Source organism: Carcharodon carcharias, chromosome 16 (genome assembly GCF_017639515.1).
Source record: "Carcharodon carcharias isolate sCarCar2 chromosome 16, sCarCar2.pri, whole genome shotgun sequence".
Lineage (NCBI taxonomy): Eukaryota > Metazoa > Chordata > Chondrichthyes > Lamniformes > Lamnidae > Carcharodon > Carcharodon carcharias.
The window spans coordinates 10817376-10836903 of record NC_054482.1 but is presented as its reverse complement, the minus strand read 5'-3'; positions in this window follow the sequence as shown (position 1 = coordinate 10836903).

The window sequence follows — 19528 nt, the reverse complement described above, 5'->3', positions numbered from 1 at the left end:
GACTTTCTATGCTGGGAGTTTAAGCTTTGGTGAGATCTGGAGTAAATTTAGAGGCTTAAGTCCAGTGCAATTGGTTGTACTGGCCTTGTGAAGGAAGTGAGTGGGCCGCACCAAAGAATTGAGGAGAGATCTAGGTTGGTGTCAAGGGCCTGAACCCAAAAATAGGGAGAACAATTTTTTAATCCAAATTTTTAAACTGCTTTCCAATCGTAGGGCTGCTGGGACTACAATCTTTCATTGTGAGCTAACTTTGGATCATGGTGGACATGATTTTTGGTGTCACTACCAGTATTTCACACCTATAGATGTTCGGAGTCTAAAACCTCCTGGTTTGTGTGGAGTTGGGTGGTGGTGGTGGTGGCAGCGGCTGTGGCTGCCCTCTTGTTTTATCAGGTTTTACTGTTTGTTTGCTGGCTAATTAAGTGCAAGGTGATAAGCGATGGGAGTGTTTGATCTCTGCCAGCCGAAAGAGAAGGCAAGTAGTCTGGCCTTTTCAGAGTTGCCATTGCTGTCATTTTGCCTGTGAGGGAAATATTTATACATAAGAACTAGGAGCAGGAGTAGGCAATTCAGCCCCTCGAGCCTGCCCTGCCATTCATTACGATCATGGCTGATCTCATTTTGGCCTCGACTCCAATTTCCCGCCCTCTCCCCATAACCTTTCAACCCGTTACTAATTAAAAATCTGTCTATCTCCTCTTTAAATTTATTCAGTGTCCCGGCATCCTCTGAGGTAGTGAATTCCACAGATTCACGACCCTTTGAGAAAAGTAATTCCTCCTCATCTCTGATTTAAATCTACCAGCCCTTAGCCTAAAAATTATGTCCTCTCATTCCAGAACGCCCCACAAGGGGAAACATCCACTCCACATCTACTCTGTCTGTCCCCTTTAGCATCTTATATACCTCAATTAGATCTCCTCTCATCCTTCTAAACTCTGGTGAGTATAGGCATAAAATGCTCAATATCTCCTCATAAGACAAGCCCCACATCTCTGGAATCAATTCTGTGAACCTCCTCTGAACCGCCTCCAGTGCAACTGCATCCTTCCTCAAGTAAGGGCACCATAACTGTACACAGTACTCCAGGTGCGGTCTCACCAATGCCTTGTACAGTTGCAACAACACTTCCCTATTTTTATACTCTATTCCTTTAGCAATAAATGCCAAAATTCCATTTGCCTCCCTGCTGTACCTGCGTACTAGCTTTCAATGATTCATGCACGAAGACACCCAGATCCCTCTGCACTGAAGCATTCTGAAGTTTCTCCCCATTTAAATAATAAGTTGCCTTTTTATTCTTCCGACCAAAATGGATAACCTCACACTTATCCACATTAAACTCCATCTGCCAAATTTTGGCTCATTCACCTAACCTGTCCATATCCATTTGTAAATTTCTTATTTCTTCATTGCAACTTACTTTCCCACCTATTTTGGTGTCATCTGCAAATTTAGCTACAGTACCTTCTATCCCTGAATCCAAGTCATTAATATAGATTGTAAATAGTTGGGGCCCAAGGACCAAACCCTGTGGCACCCCACTAGTTACAGCTTGCCATCCAGAAAAAGACCCATTTATCCCAACTCTCTGCTTTCTGTTAGTTAGCCAATCCTCTATCCAAGCTAATATATTATCCCATACTCCGTGTGATCTTATCTTGTGTATTAATCTTTTGTGTGGCACCTTATCAAAGGCCTTCTGGAAATCCAGATATACTACATCCACAGGATCCCCATTGTCCACTTTGCTTGTCACATCTTCAAAGAGCTCTAGGTAATTAGTCAAACACAATTTACTCTTCATAAAACCATGCTGACTCTGATGGATTGCATTTTGACTTTCCAAATGCCCCATTACTACTTCCTTATTAATGGATTCCAACAATTTCCCAACCACAGACGTTAAACTAACTGGTCTATAGTTTCCTACTTTTTGCCTCTCCCCTTTTTGAATAAGGGGTGTTACATTAGCATTTTTCCAATCCACTGGAACCTTTCCAGAATCCACGGAATTTTGGAATATTATAGCCAATGCATCCACTATCTCCGCTGCCATTTCCTTTAAGACCCTGGGATGTAGGCCATCAGGTCCTAGGGACTTGTCACCCTTTAATCCCAAAAGTTTGCTCAGTACCTTTTCTCTAGTGATGGTGATTGTTCTAAGTTCCTCCTCTATATCCTCTGCACTACCTGTTACTATTGGGGTGGTACTAGTGTCCTCCACCGTGAAAACTGAGGCAAAATACTGATTAAGCGTCACTGCCATTTCTGCGTTCCCCACTATTAACTCCCCAGTCTCGTCCTCCAAGGGACCAACATTCACTTTAGCTACATTCTTTCCTTTTATATACTTGTAGAAGCTTTTGCTATCAGTTTTTACATTTTGCGCTAGTTCTCTTTCATAATTTACCTTTGCTCTTTTTACTATTTTTTTAGTAACCCTTTGTTGATCTTTAAAAGTTTCCCAATCTTCCAGCCTGCCACTGACCTTTGCAATTTGGCATGCCTTAGTTTTTGCCTTTAAGTTATCTTTAACTTCCTTGCTTAGCCATGGATTCTTTAGTAGCACATCCTCAATGCACAATTGAGGTGAGGAATTAAGTACAATTTCACAGTTTGCGGCTCCATGGACCGGTGTGTCTGACTCTCAATGCACTGCACATTTTTTAATATAAAATCAAAATTGTTTTTACCATTCCTGAATTGTATGTGTGGGTTTGATTGTATCTTGATCTTATATCAAGAGGATCTGATCAGGACCTGGAGATTAACATTTTTGATGGTTCTGTTCATGGTAAGTACAATGAAGGAGAAGCATTTTATACTGTGCCATGCATAATATATTCTCTCCTGCTAAAGGAGCTGTGTTGAACATATTCTGTCCTTTCAAACCCATTGAATTTAATTACTCAAGGGATATTGGGCGGAATCGTCCGTGCCCGCTGGTGTCGGGTGTGTTTGGTGGCGTAAGCAGACAATATGATGAGAAGGCCAAAACTCGGTTTCACAATGTCATGAAACCACTTTGCGATCGTCCGCTCAGCCCATTGATGGTGGGCTATGTTTCCCACAATCAGATGCCAGGAACCTCATTGTAATACATCTGCTTATCATAAGGCTAGCCCGCTGGACACATCTCCCACTGGATCATCTGTCCCAATCACACCGAAGTGTTTCACAACAGAATGTGAAAGGTGTGCACTTAACGGGCTGCGTTTTGAGGGGAACTCGGAGGTGAGTACATAGTAACGTTGCGCAGCGCTCGCAAGGGACCCCTGTTGGACTTTAAGGTCACTTTGTACAATCTACTTGCTAAAGCTGGCCATGGACCAGTCACTGGTGGAGGTGCTCACAGCCCCTTGCAATGTCATCATCCCAGTTTGGATCAGTCTCCCCATGATTCAAGCCAGCAGCGCAGCTTTGCAGCACGGGTTAGGAGAATGCCTTTGCTTGAGTTGAGAGCACAGCATGCAGTCCAGGGGGCAAAGCTGCCACCAGTGAAGTGGAGTGGAGCAGAGGAAGGTGGGGTTTCAGGCAGCCATAATCTTTCAGGTTAAACCAATTAAACCAAATCAACAAAATGAGGTCAAATCAAGCACAGCCCCTAATTCAGGTCAGCCGTAAAACTAAAGACAAAATTTAAAGGAAACTTACAACTTCAAACCAAAATGTGATTAAAGGGGTCAACAAAACACTCCAGTCCCCACGGTGCCCACTGGGTACGGAATTCAGGCAGCCATGCAGCACACTAATCTCTGGTCATCCAAGTGGCTGTCAGCACTCCCTGGGATGCGTTAACAGGTCTTCAGACTTAACCAAGAGAAGGTCTTAGTACATTCATGCTAACCCATGTGTCTTTCTCTTTCATCCTTCAGGAGTCGAACATCAGGATCATGGAGACTGGTGACCTAGCTAGCTGCATGCCTCGTAGTGTACGCAGAGTAAAGACGACAGAGAAGAGAGTGACTGAGGTGCCTGAGCAGCGCCCTCAGGAAGAAGGGGCGGCTGGGGGTCCTGCACACGCTGCCAAAGAGCCACAACAAGCTATTGCTGGTTGGCGCATAGTGACACCCGGGGTCTATAGCTGCTGCGCTTCATTCCTGCAGATGACCAAGAACCAGTGTCGCCGGAGACTACGCATGTCTAGGGAACTAATCAGTCACAGCTGCCAGTTACTACAGGATTTGGCGTCATAGGGACGTGGAGGGCATCCATTGCCAGTGGCCATGAAAGCGACCACAGCACTCAGTTTCTATGCCAGTAGCTCCTTTCAGGGCTCCACAGGTGACCTCTGTGGTATTTCACAATCCGCCACCCACAAATGCATCCATGAGGTCACGGATTCCATCTTTGCAAGGACACACAACTTTGTGCCTTTTGCCCGGGACCGGGACAGCCAGGATACAAGAGCGATTGATTTGCCCAGATCTCAGGTTTCCCACAGGTGCAGGGTGCCATCGACTGCACTCATGGCGCTCAGATCTCCATCTCAACACGCAGTCAACGATGTCAACCGCAAAGGTTTCCATTCGCTGAATGTGCAGCTGGTGTGCGACCACCACAAACGCATCCTGCAGGTCTGCGCACGGTTTTCAGGGAGTGTCCACGACTCCTACATTCTCAGTCAGACACAGATCCCTGACATCTTCCAGGGTCCACAGAAGCTGCTGGGGTGGCTCCTCAATGACAGAGGATGTGGCTGATGAAACCCATGCGATGGCCTCAGGCTGCAGCAGAGCGACGGTATAAAGAGGTTCATGCTGCAACTCTCAACTTTTTGGAGCAAACCATCAGGATGCTGAAAATGAGGTTCCAGTGCCTAGACCGGTCTGGTGGAGCCCTGCAGTATAGTCCACAGGGGGTGTCATGCATCATCCCTCTGTTCCCTTTACAACCTGGCACTGCAACGGAGAGAGGAGCTGGCCAAAGAGGAGACGCAGGTGCTGGAGGTCTTCTCCGTTGAGGACGTCAACGGTGATGAGAGTGAGGAGGTCTTCGAGGGTGACAATGATGGTGTTGAGGCCATCGCACTGGCCAGATGAGGCATGTGTGCTCAGGAGGCCCGGGAGGATGATGATGACATGCAGTGAGAAGACACTATAACATCCTCACATTGCATCTATGAATGTTTGACTCCAGTCTGGCTTATGGCAGCGCACATACGTTCTGTGATAATGCTCCTGTCATGGAGATGCAATGGAGGCCCTAATAGTTACTCGATTTCAGGAAGACGATGACAACATGCAGTGAGGACACTCCATAGATCTTCCCATAGCCTCTAAGAATGTCTGACTCCTGTCTGGCGGAGGGCAACTCGCTTGTGCAATGGATGAGGGTCATATCATAGAGATGCTGACATGAAACTTTACAAGCACCTGATCCTTTGTCCACCTTCAGCACCTTCCCCTTCAGGAACACAGTGTCACTAGTCACACATGCTGAAGAGATGGGGGCTAGCCCCACCTTAAAAGGTGCTAAGAGCACACAGAGAGAACGATGGAACTCTGTGACGCCTGCCCACGACATTCTGGCAGCAATGACCAGCACCATCGATGTGGAGGCATCAGTAATGTTTCCAGGGAGTGAGAGGCCGGGACAATCACTTTGGTCTGAAGGCTGCACAAAGCACAGGGGAGAGACCCTGGACTGAGACACCTGTCTTTATCCTGTGCAGAAAGGTTTCACATCTGAGTGACATGAACACTGATCATCAGAACAAGGAGCCACAGGCAGGGAGACATTCTTAGGAGTTTATTGACAAAAGTGAACATTACGTACAAGTGATTAACACCCATACCCAGGCTGTGCTTCTGGTCATAAACCAGCTGATCGCCGCCATGTTGTGGTATCGGCTGGTCACTTTGACCCCTCCCCCGGACTTTGTCACAAAAATCCAGAAATTGTTACTGCTCCGAGTGCTATCTTACTGAGGTCGAGTTCTGGTCGTAAACCAGCTGATCGCCGCCATGTTGTGGAATCAGCTGGTCACTTTGACCCCTCCCCCGGACTTTGTCACAAAAATCCTGATTAGTGTCCGTTGCAGCTCGTTATTGCTGAGCTGTGTGCTGTGGCTGTGTTTGGTGCTGGCTGTGGCTGTTCCTGCTGCTGTGGGATTTCCAGGGGCTGTTCCTGCTGCTGTGGGATTTCCAGGGGCTGTTCCTGCTGCTGTGGGATTTCCAGGGGCTGTTCCTGCTGCTGTGGGATTTCCAGGGGCTGTTCCTGCTGCTGTGGGATTTCCAGGGGCTGTTCCTGCTGTTGTGGGATTTCCAGGGGCTGTTCCTGCTGCTGTGGGATTTCCAGGGGCTGTTCCTGCTGCTGTGGGATTTCCAGGGGCTGTTCCTGCTGCTGTGGGATTTCCAGGGGCTGTTCCTATTATTGTGTTGCTGCCTTCCCTCAAGCCTTCCCCCATCCTCTGTGTTGCTGGGGACCTGGACCCTGCAGGCTGAGAGAGTGAGAGAGAGATGCAGGACAGAGAGGCCAGGAGCCAAGAACTGTTTAGTTTAACATCCGAGGTGGGTGTCTGGACGTTTGTTTGGTGGGGGCTGAAGACAGTCATATGTTTTGTAGGCGGAGGAAGACGGCTGCAGAGACTTGGGGGAGAAGGGGTGTGTGTGTGTGTGTTATTGTTGAATATAGAGCTCGGAGTGGGTGTGGCTGCGACAGCGTCGCCTGTAGCTGGACCTTCCCGGTGACTGTGGAAACGGTGCTGGCACCAGTGACGGAGCCCCCCAAGAAAAATTTATGCGGGCGCAGCTGCTTCTGTGGATCCTGCTGCTCCCGCGGCCCCAGCACCCGTCCGCCTCCTCACCAAGGCTCTGGGGGTGAAGAGCTACACCCACCCAAGAAATGACAATCGAGGCACGCGCCAGAGCTCTGTCTGGGGTTGCCGGCTCAAACGTATGGCAAAGTTGGTCATTTTCTCGAGGTCAGAGCGGGGGGGGGGGGTGCACCTGGCTCTGGAAAAGGGGCTCACTGTGGGTGGGATGTTCCTGGCACCCTTGGAGGCCACCGCCCAGAGAATCATCATTTCCAATGTCCCACCCTTTGTCCCCAGTGAGCCCCTCCTATCCCACCTCCATCACCTGGAGGAGGTTAGGTCAGGGGCTGTGTCGACCCCGCTCGGCCTCAAGGGTGCGGCTCTCCGACACGTGTACTCCTCCGGCACCAGGTTTTTATCCGTCTGGCCTGGGAGAAGTGCGTGGGGGGGAGGGGGTGGGGGGGGGTGCTTTAATGTGGAACATGAGTGGGGGGGGGGCCCACTTCCAGAGTCTTCTGGACTGCGGATGGTGTGCGGTGCCATGCCTGTAAGGAGGTGTGGGGGGGGGGGGCACATTCGTAACAACTGCCCCACTGCCAATCCAGGCAGCCGCGGCTGGCACCACCGCTCCTCCCGCTGCCACTGCTCGTGCCACCAGGCCGGCGGGCGGGAGGAAGAAGAGACCCCGCGCCACAAGAAGACACGGAGGAAGACCCGCCACATGACCCACCAGACCCGTGATAACACTAGCTCGGGGGTAAAAACATCATCTGGCCCCGGTGACGTATCCGCGCCTGCTCCCGGGCCCATGTGTGCCTCAGCGCCACGTGCTGGGCCCCGCGCAGGTTCCGGGACCCTGTGCTGATGGTCCCATTGAAGAGGGTGGACCTGCCCAAACCCCAGAGGGCAGAGCATCTGCACGGGCTCGATGAGGTGGCGGGGGCCTCGCGGACGGAGGTCTCCCAAGACTCGTGAGGTTGGATGTGCCCCCTCCCCCAGTGAATTGGTGGTGGCATCTCCGCCCCATAAGTCCTCACTCTGCCCTCTAGGAGAAGCCCAAATTCCCGTTCCCTTGCTGCAGTCCCCTGAGCAGGGCCCCTCGGGGGTCAGTGAGGGTATCACCCTTGTGGTGGTGCCCCACCCTGACCCATCTTGTACCCCCAAAGTACCAACTGACCCACTAGGGGACTGCAGCAGTCCCTTCGTGGCCCCGACCTCTGGGTCATTGGGCGGCGGTGGCGAGGAAGGTCTCCCCGCTCCCTCCAAACCTCTAGCTCAGGGCGCCTTTGTGCTAGGTCCGGAGATTTATCCGGACTCGCTGGGCAACCCGGTGCCTTGGGGGTGGAGCGGGGCTCTGAGCTGCCGCTGCCCTTTGGCCCATATCCTCAAGAGAAGACCAGAGAGGACCCCTCCACACTTGATCCTGGGGATGGGATCGAGGTGGAGGTGGAGCCGACTGGCAGCTCCAAACCAGCCCCTGTACTCAATACGGGGGAGGGGTGGGAAGCGGGAGGTGACGACCTGGAGGAGGATGGAGTTTCGGTGATGACTTAGAGTTGTTGTCGGGAGAGGTGGTGGATCCCCTGGCGCCCCCCACCGATTTTCCCCATGCCTTTACGGGAGCTCCAGGATTTTTTAGCGGGTAATCGCGGTCGCCGAGACAGGGCCCAGTTGGCCCTGGACCAGTGGCATTTTTTTCCTCTTGTGGTCTGGTCCTCCCGCGAGGCCCTAAAAGCCCCTGGGCTGGACCGGAACGCTAAAAGGAGGGTCCACACATTTCTCGCTGGGCTTTTGAAGGAGAGGAAGGATCAAAATAGTCCTCTCCTTGTTGCACTTTGCATTAGGTGACGGTAGCACATACTTCATTATCAGAAGACTACCATAGCCAGCCTCAACATCAAAGGCAGCAGGAATGCCCAGCACAGGTTCCAGAGCTTCTCGGTCCTCGGGGATGGGAAGTATGCGGTGTGCTTCCTGCAGGAAACCCATACCATTCCGGGAGACAAAGAAATGGCTCTTGGAGTGATGAGGGGGGGGTCTACACGAGTCACCTATCCTCCAATTCTGGCGGGGTGGCTATCTTGTTGGCCCCACATTTTCAGCCGGAGATCTTGGGGATCAAGGAGCCAGTGCCAGGCCGGTTGCTGCAACTTATGGGGCACCCAAGGGGAGTGGTGCTTCACTTTGCGAATGTTACGCTCCCCTGGGCGGGCAGCAGCAAGCAAGCTTCTTTGAAGAAGTGTCCGCTCATTTTGGCTCCATCGACCCGGGCAAATGCATCATCCTTGGTGGGGGGGGGGGGGTGGTTTCCAAGGCGTTCGTGTCCTGCTTTCCGTTGGCTTCTGTGCGGCAGGTGCCATGCACGGACCACCATCTGGTGTGGGCAGAGCTCGTTCCTTTCTACACTCGGACAGGGTCCACGCGCTGGCACTTTAACAACTCACTGCTGGAGGATGAGTGGTTCCTGGACTTGTTCCGTTGTTTCTGGGCCGGCTGGAGAAGGAAGTGGGGAGGCTTCCCCTCCTTGAGGCTATGGTGGGACGTGGGCAAGGCTCACATCCGCGTCTTCTGTCAGGAGTACGGGAGGGGGTCAACAAAGAGGTGAAAATCCAGGGTCTAGGAGTTGGAGAAGGAGGTGCTCGACCTGGAGGCACGTCTCCGTCAGCCCAACATGGACCTGGCCCTGTGGCTGGGGTACGAAGAGAAGAAGGGCGCGCAGCGGGAACTGCAGTTCGGTGGGTCTTGGGGCGCGTGCTTGAGGTCACAGATCTGGTTCCTCAAGGAGCTGGACCACGGCTCCCCCTTCTTCTACTCACTGGAGAAAAGGCACGGGGTCCATCAGCAGCTCCTTACACTGCTGGCCGACGATGGATCCCTTGTCTCGGATCCGGAGGGCTCAGGGCCATCGCCTGAGACTATTACGCTGCCCTGTTCTCTCCGGATCCGTCCAGTGAGGATGCTCGCAGTTTTGTGGGAGGACCTGCTTCAGGTCAGCCTGGAGGGCACCGGAAAGCTTGACTCCCCTATAAGTCTGGGGCAGCTGACCGGCGCCCTCAACAGTCTCTCCAGGGGCAAGTCCCAGGGGCTGGAAGGGCTGACCGTGGAGTTCTTCAGGGCATTCTGGGATGTCTAGGTGGTGGTCCTGGGGGAGAGTATCACAACTTGGAGGATGCCCCTTTCGCGGTGCAGAGCCGTGATTGCCTTGTTGCCTAAGGAGGGGGATCTCCGCCACCTTAAGAACTGGTCTCCCTCCTCAGCACAGATTACACGATCTTTACCAGGGTAATGTCTTCTCAGCTTGGCACCGTGCTGGACAACATGATCCACCCTGACCAGTCCTACACAGTCCCGGGCCACACCATCTTTGATAATATACATTTGGTCTGGGACATTATTCATTTTTCCCAGAGAACTGGTCTGACGAGCACCTTCTGTCTCTTGACCAATTGTATTCTATCTGCATGGAGCCTTTCCTGCACCTCTTGCGGAGGAGGTTGTTGGGATTTGTTCTGCGCGGGCATCGGGGTGGTCCTTTCGGCTTACACCGTTGACATGCTCATGTTCATCGACCCGGCTGACCTGCGGAGGTTGCACAACTGCCAGGAGGTCTACTCTGCTACATTCTCTGCCAGGATCAACTGGGACAAGTGTTCTGGACTCCTGGTCGGTCAGTGGCAGATCCCCTACCCGAGGAGCTCAGGCCTTTCACCTAGAGCAGGACCCGCCTCCTCTACCCGGGAGTCCACCTCCTGGACTGCTGTGGAATCCTAGCTGGTGAACTGGCAGGAACTGGAGGCCAAAGTCACCATTCGCCTGCAGCGCTGGTTAGGACTGTTCAGAGTGCTCTTACCGGGGTCATAAACCAGCTGATTGCCACCATGTTGTGGTACCAGCTGGTCACTGATCTTTGCGTCGAGCCCCCTCCGAGATGCTGCACCCTGGCTAGGTGTGCGGCCTGAATTATGGCGTGCAGCTCCTGCTTGCAGACCTGAGGGGCCTTCGTGGTTCCTTGTAGGCGTTGCCTGTCTTTTACCGGGTCCTGATCAAAGTCTGGAACATGGTCGCCTCGCGCACAGTTCTCCGCCATCAGGAGTAGCGGCTATTATCAGAGAGTCGCTGCTCGGGAGTCCACGCTTCCGCCGCTTTCAGTGGCTGGCAGAGGGGAGGGCTGTGGCTGCCAGGGTGACCAGGATCGGGGATGTGCTGGGTGGCGGAGGAGCGGGCTGGATGATTGCACAGGAGTTTGCACATCACTTATCGGTGGACCGGCTCGCGACCAATGCCAACCATGACCTTAGGATGGTTGTGCCTGGCCCGGACGCCATTCTATCCCTGTTCGGACAGAATTCTACATTAGTTCCAAATCCCAAACCCCGCCTCGGGAGCCAGAGCCCCGCAACCTGAGTTGCCTCGCGGAAATGCCTTTAGCACGGCATGGAGGGGTTTCCTCTATGGGCTGCTGCTGCACATCCTTCACTTCCTTGCCCTCGCCTGCTGCCTGGACACTCCCTAGCGTGCTTTGTTGCCGTCCGGCAGCAGAGGTCCCCAGTGGAGGGCCCACTACGGGGTGTGCTCCCACTTTCCATCAGGGACCTGGGGTGGAGGGTGTTGCACACAGCAGTCCCGTACAAACCGTAGGATGTGTCGGTTCACGGACTCCCAAGACGCTTGCGGTTTCTGCGGCTTGTGGAGCCTGTGGACCACACAAATGTTAGTTGTTGTAGGCGTCACTCCCTTTTTTGTTTCTTGGAAAACGTTTTGTTTCTGTTTTGTTTGCATTTCAGCCCCACGCTCCTGATCTTCGGGCACCCAGTGTGGAGGGGGGGCCAGGAGGGAGGAGGACCTCCTCATGAACCTGCTCCTGGGCCTGGCCAAGTTGGCCATTCACAGGTCCAGGCAGCGGACGATCGAGGGAGCCATCCGACCTGACTGACTGACTGCCCCTCTTCCACAGCTATGTTCGCGGCCAGGTGACCCTGGAGAGGGAGCACGTGGTGTCCACCAGTACCGTCGAGGCCTTCAGTGCTTGGTGGGCACCGCAGGGACCGGGGTGTTTATCGAATCAATTTTGACTTAATGTTGGTAAGTTCCCTTTAAATTTTGTCTTTTGTTTTTGCAGTTTCCCTTTAAGGGACTGCCTATTAATTTGTCCCCTAATTTTTAGTTTATTTGGTTTGGTCCTGAGAGTTCCACCAATTTCAATGCCTGTCTCGGTCCCCTCAAGGCAGCTTTCCATATTAATTCCACCAACCACACACTCAAACACACACACACTACCATGTGGCAGTACAAAGTATTCTCACACCTTAAGAAAGCTTCATTAAATGCTGTTTTATTTTCTAATTTGCATACAGAATCTCAGAATTTTAATGGCACAGAAAGAGGCCATTGGGCTCATCTTGTCTGAACCAGCTGTCCAGTTGGGCATTATGACCAAGTGCCATTGCCCTGCCTTTTCCCCATACCCCTGCATATCATCTAACGCCCTCTTGAATGCCTTATTGAACCTGCCTCCACCATGTTTCCAGGCCCGAACCACCCATTGTGTTAAAAAGCTTTTCCTCACGCCTAATATATTTTACTACCACTTCCATCAAAAGATGAATATCCATTTCACGAAATATATCAAGCAAACTTGACATAATACACGAAACATTTTAGAACATGTAATTGTGAAGTAGCTGAAACTTTAGGGCAGAATTTTGCCCTCGCCGGGTGGGCTCGGTGGGGGTGAGCGGGAGCTGTCGGGAAGCCGCCTGCAATTGGGCCACCACCCCGATTTCACGCCGGCGGGCTAATTCAGGCCCATCCCACGTGAAACACGTGCCGCAGTGCTCAGCACTGTCTGTGGGGGAAGGGTGGGGGGTGGGGGGGTGGTGGTAGTGGTGGTGGTGGGGGAGGGGAAGGAGGACGAGCGCAGAGGTTCGCACTCAGCTCCCCGGGGCACAGAACTTATTTATTACTTTAATGGCCTTAATAGGCCTTTTAATTGTCGGCGGGTGCACTGCCGACTCCCGCGCGCACTCGCCGACCATAGTATCATGTGGGTGCGCAATGACGTTGGGACACTCGCCCAACATCGTCACCCGTCATTTTACGCTCGTTTGAGTCGGGCATGCGCCCGCCCGACGAGCAAAAAATTCTGGCCTTGGTAACAGTAGACAAGGCAAAAACATTGGCATAAATCCATGGAGTTTGATCAACACTGGTATTTTAGAGTTTTTGAAGGATCGATAACGTTTTAACATACAATATTGAACCACCTTAATCACAAGCCAACAACAGGGAGATTTGCAAATGTGTAAGTTTGGAGTCCATAACAGCTTAAAAATATTGTGTATGGAGTGATATGGTGCATTTTCCAAAGCCATCTGTAGATCAAACATGTATTCCTTAGGTATAAGAACCACAAAACAGGTAAGTCTGTTGTCCTGGTTTAGTAATATGGTGTTATTGTTACTCAGGCTGCTGTTTTGCTTTGTGATGTTATTAGTACCCACTTCTTCTGGTATTAGTTTGCAGGACAGATGTATTCATCTGACCAATCCATATGGTGCTGCACATCATCCCTGCACAGTTGTCTGGGAATGCAGTTACAGTATTGAGAGACAACAGACTCACAGCTCCAGGACTGTGGCCCACACGGAGGACAGTCAGACACTGAAAAAAATTATAAAGATCAAACAATAGTAAAGAGTGTTTGACACTAAATATTTAAATCAAAGAGCTGTTTGATAGTACGGAATTTGGGTATTGCTGAAAATAAAGAAATGCTGTCAAAGCTTTTTGTCTTGCATTTATCAGGATAGATTGTAGCAACAATTCATTCTTCTCATGCAGTGAGTACTGATTAGTTAGCAAGTGGACTCTGATTGGTAGAGGTGTTGCCATGGAAATGCACCAGGGGACAGTTACTGTCAAGCTTTTATTTAAATTCAAACCAGGCAGATCAACTCTGATTGGCCAAGACATTGCCCTGAGGAATGAACCAGGGAATGGCTGACCCTAAGCTTTTGTTTTGTTGAAGACGACAATGTGGCTCACTTGTGTGCTAGAAGCTACATATATTCACACACAGGGCAGAAGGAGCATGCCCATGCATTGAACCTTTTTGAACTAAACAATAGATGGGGACCGCCATTCCCTCATTCAATCAGATTCAACCTGCCTGGTTTGAATTTAAAGAAAAGCTTTGCAGTTAATTGTTCCCTGGTGCATCCTCAATGACAACACCTCTACCAGGGTCCATTTGCCAACCCATCAACACTTCTTCTCATGTAGTATAAACTGTTGTTCCCTTTGCAATTGGTATTCTTGCAAATCTGTCGTGATCAGTTCAAGATGAAAAGCTTTGACAGCCTCTTTTTTTCTGCAATACATATTAGGAACATAAAAATATCGAAAATTTAATACACAGCAGGAGGTAGGGGGATATTAGGGCTAGAAATAAAATACTTTGTATGGACGACTATTGTCAATATCAAATATTTCTGATCAGGTAACGCATAGTTAGACACACTGCAAAGCTCCTGCTCTATCCTAACACAGGAAGCAGTCACAACCTCTTAAAGGGTACCCACTGCACCAGTCTCCTATTTCTCAGTTTCCTACACCAGCTTCACATAGTCTGATTAATCTCTCTGGTGGGTGAGATTACCACTGCCTTTCTATTACATTCTCTCTCTCTCTCACTCTTCCCCACCCCCCGCCCCTCTTTCTGCAGCCAGTATTAGTGTGAGATAACAATGCTGCCTCTAGAGGCTTCAGATCCACAGAGGCAGTGACAGCTCCAGATGCTAAGGGCAACACAAATACGACCAGCAGAGGCAAATGTGTTTCCTGGCTGCTGGTGTGTTGACTAACCGAGACTATCCATTAGGCTCTTATTGTCACTGGCCCATGTGTACCTTCCCCAGTCAAGGTGCAACTAACCTGAAACAGTGGATTGCAATATAAACAATTGTAAATCCACAGATGTTCTCCCTTTCCAGCTACTGTAGAACTCACAATGTAAGGGACAGTTTCTAACCTGAAACAATTTGTATGACTGCTTTCTTCAAACAAATATACAACGTGGATACAATGCTAACAAACTCTAGGGTAGGGGAAAGCAATATAAAAGTCTAATGCTATTGATTTACTAGATCCTGGTATAGATTCATGTGTTGAAAGGCTGCCCCTGCCTTTTGGGTGTAGCCCCAGTAGCGGAAAAGAGGGTGAAAACGACAGGTGAAAAACATTTTAGCACACTAGAATAAAGCGAGAAGGTGGAAGTGATTAGAGAGATGTGAGACCAAGGGCTTGCGTCCTGTGATTGGGATGACCGTGTGCGTTCACAGGCACTGTACATGGAGTTTCCGCTAGGAGCACAATCAGCAAAACACTACACCAGATTTGCGAAGTGAAGTTACACTCAGGTTTCCACACAAGTTAGCGTAGCCTGAAAGTAAAATCTCTCATGAATCAGTGCAATCAAGCAGTGTAATCAATTGTTGTCAATTTGTGACTGGAACACGGCATTCTCTAACATCGTAAGGAGGAGAGGGATTGTCAGGTAATGAGTCATTCTTCAACTGACTAATTTAAAACTCCTGACCTTCGTTTTCAATTGGCTTTGATTAACTGCTTTGATCAGCACTTGCTGCACAATTCCTGTGACCAGCAGTCAATTGAAGTCAAAAAAGTGTGCGCTACTCTGCTGTAATTTATTCAGATCAATCTAATTTAAAGTGACAACAGCAGCAGTAACAGGAGAAACACAACAGGGTCAGGATTCAACTATTTATTGGAGAGACCAAACACAGACTGGGTGACCGCTTTGCGGAACACCTTCGGTCTGTCTGCAAGCATTACCCAGACCTCCCTGTCACTTGCCATTTCAACACACCACCCTGCTCTCATGCCCACATGTCCATCTTCGGCCTGCTGCATTGTTCCAGTGAAGCTCAACGCAAACTGGAGAAACAGCACCTCATCTTCCACACTTTACAGTCTTCCGGACTTAATATTGAGTTCAACAATTTCAGATCATGAACTCTCTCCTCCATCCCCACCCCCTTTCCGATCCCCATCTTTCCAATAATTTATTTTTTTACAACTATATTTTTTTCTTTTCCCTCCTATTTTTAAATTTATTTCAATCTATCGTTTCATCTCCACCTTTTAGCCCATTTCGATCCCTTCCCCCCACCCCACCCACACTAGGGCCATCTGCCACTAGTTTGTCCTGCTTGCTACCCTTAATGTCCCCATTAACAAATTCTTTAGATAATATCAACATCCCTTTGTCCTTTTGTCTATGACATCTTTAGCAATCTCTTCTTAGCCTCCACCTATCACTGGCCCCCTATCGAGCTCTCCTGTCCCACCCCCTTCTACCAGCTTATATTTCATCTCATTTCTATATGTCTTAGTTCTGATGAAGGGTCACACGGACTCGAAACGTCAACTGTATCCCTCTCCACAGATGCTGTCAGACCTGCTGAGATTTTCCAGGTATTTTTGTTTTTGTTCAACTATTTACTAGTCATTACGGATACAGATGATTAATGTTCATGAGATGGACACAATGTGAATGCCAGGGTGCAATCACCGGAAACTTGCCACGCCAAAGTAGGGACGTGGCCAGAATGTGAGAAGGGACTAATTTGGGTGAACCAGGGTAAAAGATGACATGGGTACTCAGGCTTAACGTGGTTATGGACATAACTCACTTAAATTAAAAATTTCCACCATCCTTAATGCTACTTAATTCCCAGATCCCACTGATATCTGGGCACAAATCAGAAAGCCCTGGCCAGTGTATCTAACTTGGAGTATTTTTCCGGGTGCCAAAGACCACAGCACATGCCAAGGCAGCAACAGTAACTCCCAGTATCAGCATCACAATGATAGAGATCCAGCAACACTACCTGGAACTGCAGCTACAATCTGAACAAACACATATCAATTCACATTCTCCTACAAAATCCACCCTTCGATGAAATGCATGGTGCATTTGAATCAAAAGCAGCCCGAATTTCCCACTGTCCACGTTTACCTCTCTTGATATTGTTGGATGCCATGGATATTGTCGAACCAAAAGATCTGACATCAAAACTTCGCTTTTTGTTGAAAGAATGGAAAACATAAGTAGGAAATGTTAGCAAAATATGTACAATGCTGCATTGAACACTGTAATACTAATACTGTAGGGTATCGGTTCTTTTTGGTACCGTGCTGTTATTTTCTGGGTAAGTCTTATTAAATTTATTTGTCTTCGGTTCCTGCCACACGACTAGAGTATTGCTGGGGAGGCTGTGGTTCGCAACAGCAATCCAGCGATTTCAGTTCTTTCAATGCTTGTCTGTCACTTAGTAACTAAATGAAACACAGATAAAGAAAATAGATGGATTTAATTTGAGACAGGACTTTATCAAAGTAAATATTGTCCAGTACAGCAGCACACAGATCATGGGCCTCCAGCAACTGCTAAAAACACCCTACAGTATTATAAAAATGGAACCACCCAGTTGAACTATGGTAGGAGAGGAACTGAAAGAGTCTGAATACAAAGGGGTTACAGGGCAAATGTAGAACTTTTAAAGCTAATTTTCCTATACCTCATTTCTGTCTACTTGCTGTTGGAGATTTAAATTTGCGTTTCGGATTTCCTGCGCTAGAGCATCAAGAACTTTGGCTGCAATTTTCCATTGGTTTCAGCAAGTGTGAAAGTTTCCTTGAATCTATCATGAAATTGAACACATTTCTTGAAAGGATCGTGAGCAGAAGTTTGCAGTTTGAATGATCTTATCTAAAGTTTTGGATTGATTTCGTGGCATCTTATTCTATGTCAACACAACAACCAAACTAAACCTGCAATCAATTAATACATAGGCATTTACTGTTGAAAATCACCAGTTTGCCCTATGCCTTGGGAAAGAATCTGTCATTTATACAGTGCCTCTTGTGGGGGTTTCTAAATGAAGGGGGCATTTCATGAATTATTACTAAATTGTACCCAGGGTTTTATTTTACTATGGCAATAAATGACTTGCAGTGCTAAAATTCTCTCTTCCACCCCATCCCACATTGCTGTCCTTCCAAAATTAGTTTGTGTCGTTGGTTAGAGTCATAGAGGCCTACAGCACAGAAAAAGGCCATGGCATCACAAGTGCACATCCAAATACTTCTTAAATGTTATGAGGGCTTCTTTCAGCCAGTGAGTTCCAGATTCCCACCACCCTCTGGGTGAAAAAGTTCTTCCTCACATTCCCTCTAAACTTCCTGCCCCTTACCTTAAATCTATTTCCCCTAGTTATTGATCCCTCCACCAAGGGGAAAAGTTCCTTCCTGCTTACCCTATCTATGCCCCTCATAATTTTACATACCTCAATCATGTCTTCCCTCAATCTCCTCTGCTCCAGGGAAAATAACTCCAGTCTATCCAATCTCTCCTCATAACTAAAATTCTCCAGCCCAGGCAACATCCTGGTAAATCTCCTCTGCACTCTCTCTAGTGCAATCACATCCTTCCTATAATGCGGATTCCAGAACTGCACACAATACTCAAGTGTGGCCTAACTAGCGTTATATACAATTCCAGCATAACCTCCCTGCTCTTATATTCTATGTCCCAGCTAATAAAGTCAAGTATTCCATATGCCTTCTTAGTGACTTAGTTGGTAACACATTTGCCTATTGAATCAGATGGCAGTTGTTTCAACCCTGTTCCAGAGCCTTGAATCTACTGTTATGACACAGCAGTTGGTAAAAGCTGAGTTGTTTAAATCCCAGAAAAAAAACTTGAAACAATTGTCATAACCTATATTTCCATTGGTATATTTGAGATGCAGCTCTGAATTCAGAACAAAGACCACCGAGCCTTAAGAGGTTTATTTTTATATAAAACTATGTTAAACATTTATTAATTTACAACAAATTAAACACATACATATGTCTACAAATTGCTACCATAATAACTTTTAAAGAAATCCTCAAATTAATCACTTCCAGGTAAATCTTCACCAAGGCAACAATAATCCATAGACATAAACAGACACCAGGCAAAGCACATTCGACCGTACAAATTCAAAATGAGGTTCCTAGCAATTTGGTTCCTTTTCAGACACAGAGGCTTACAGGCTGGTTAGATCTTAAATGCCTCTACTTCACACACCATCTCCTTTTCCTCTTTATACCTAGCTTCCCCTTTGAATGTAAACTTTCCATGGTATCACAAGGCTTTTAACTTCACATCTTCTAACAATAACATTTTCATCTCACTAATTTTATTAGTAACATAAACTCATTGCTTGGCTTCTCCCAGCTAGGTGCAAGATTTTACTCCCGCTCTTGAATGCTTTATTCAACAAATGCAAATATACACTTTACCTTTTAACTTCCTTACTGTTTACCCAATTAACATCTCAAACTACTATTCATCAAAGCACCCAGACTAGCTGGCTTTAATCCAATTAAGACGCACACTCAAACACATAGACACAGATTAAAAATAAATTCCAATAACATTTTTGACATTAATATCTCTTCATGAAACTACCCAAGAATTCAGTGCAGTACTAAGATTGTCCTCTTCGAGGTATGCAATGAGATGTTAAACCAATGTTACTTTTTATTGCCCATTAGCTTGTCTGGCCTCTTAGGTGGACAAAAAAAATCTCATTACACTATTTTGAAGAGGAGCAGGGACATTCTCCCCAATGTCTTGGGCAATATTTGTTCTTCAACCAATATCACCAAAACAAATATCTGGTCATTATCACATTG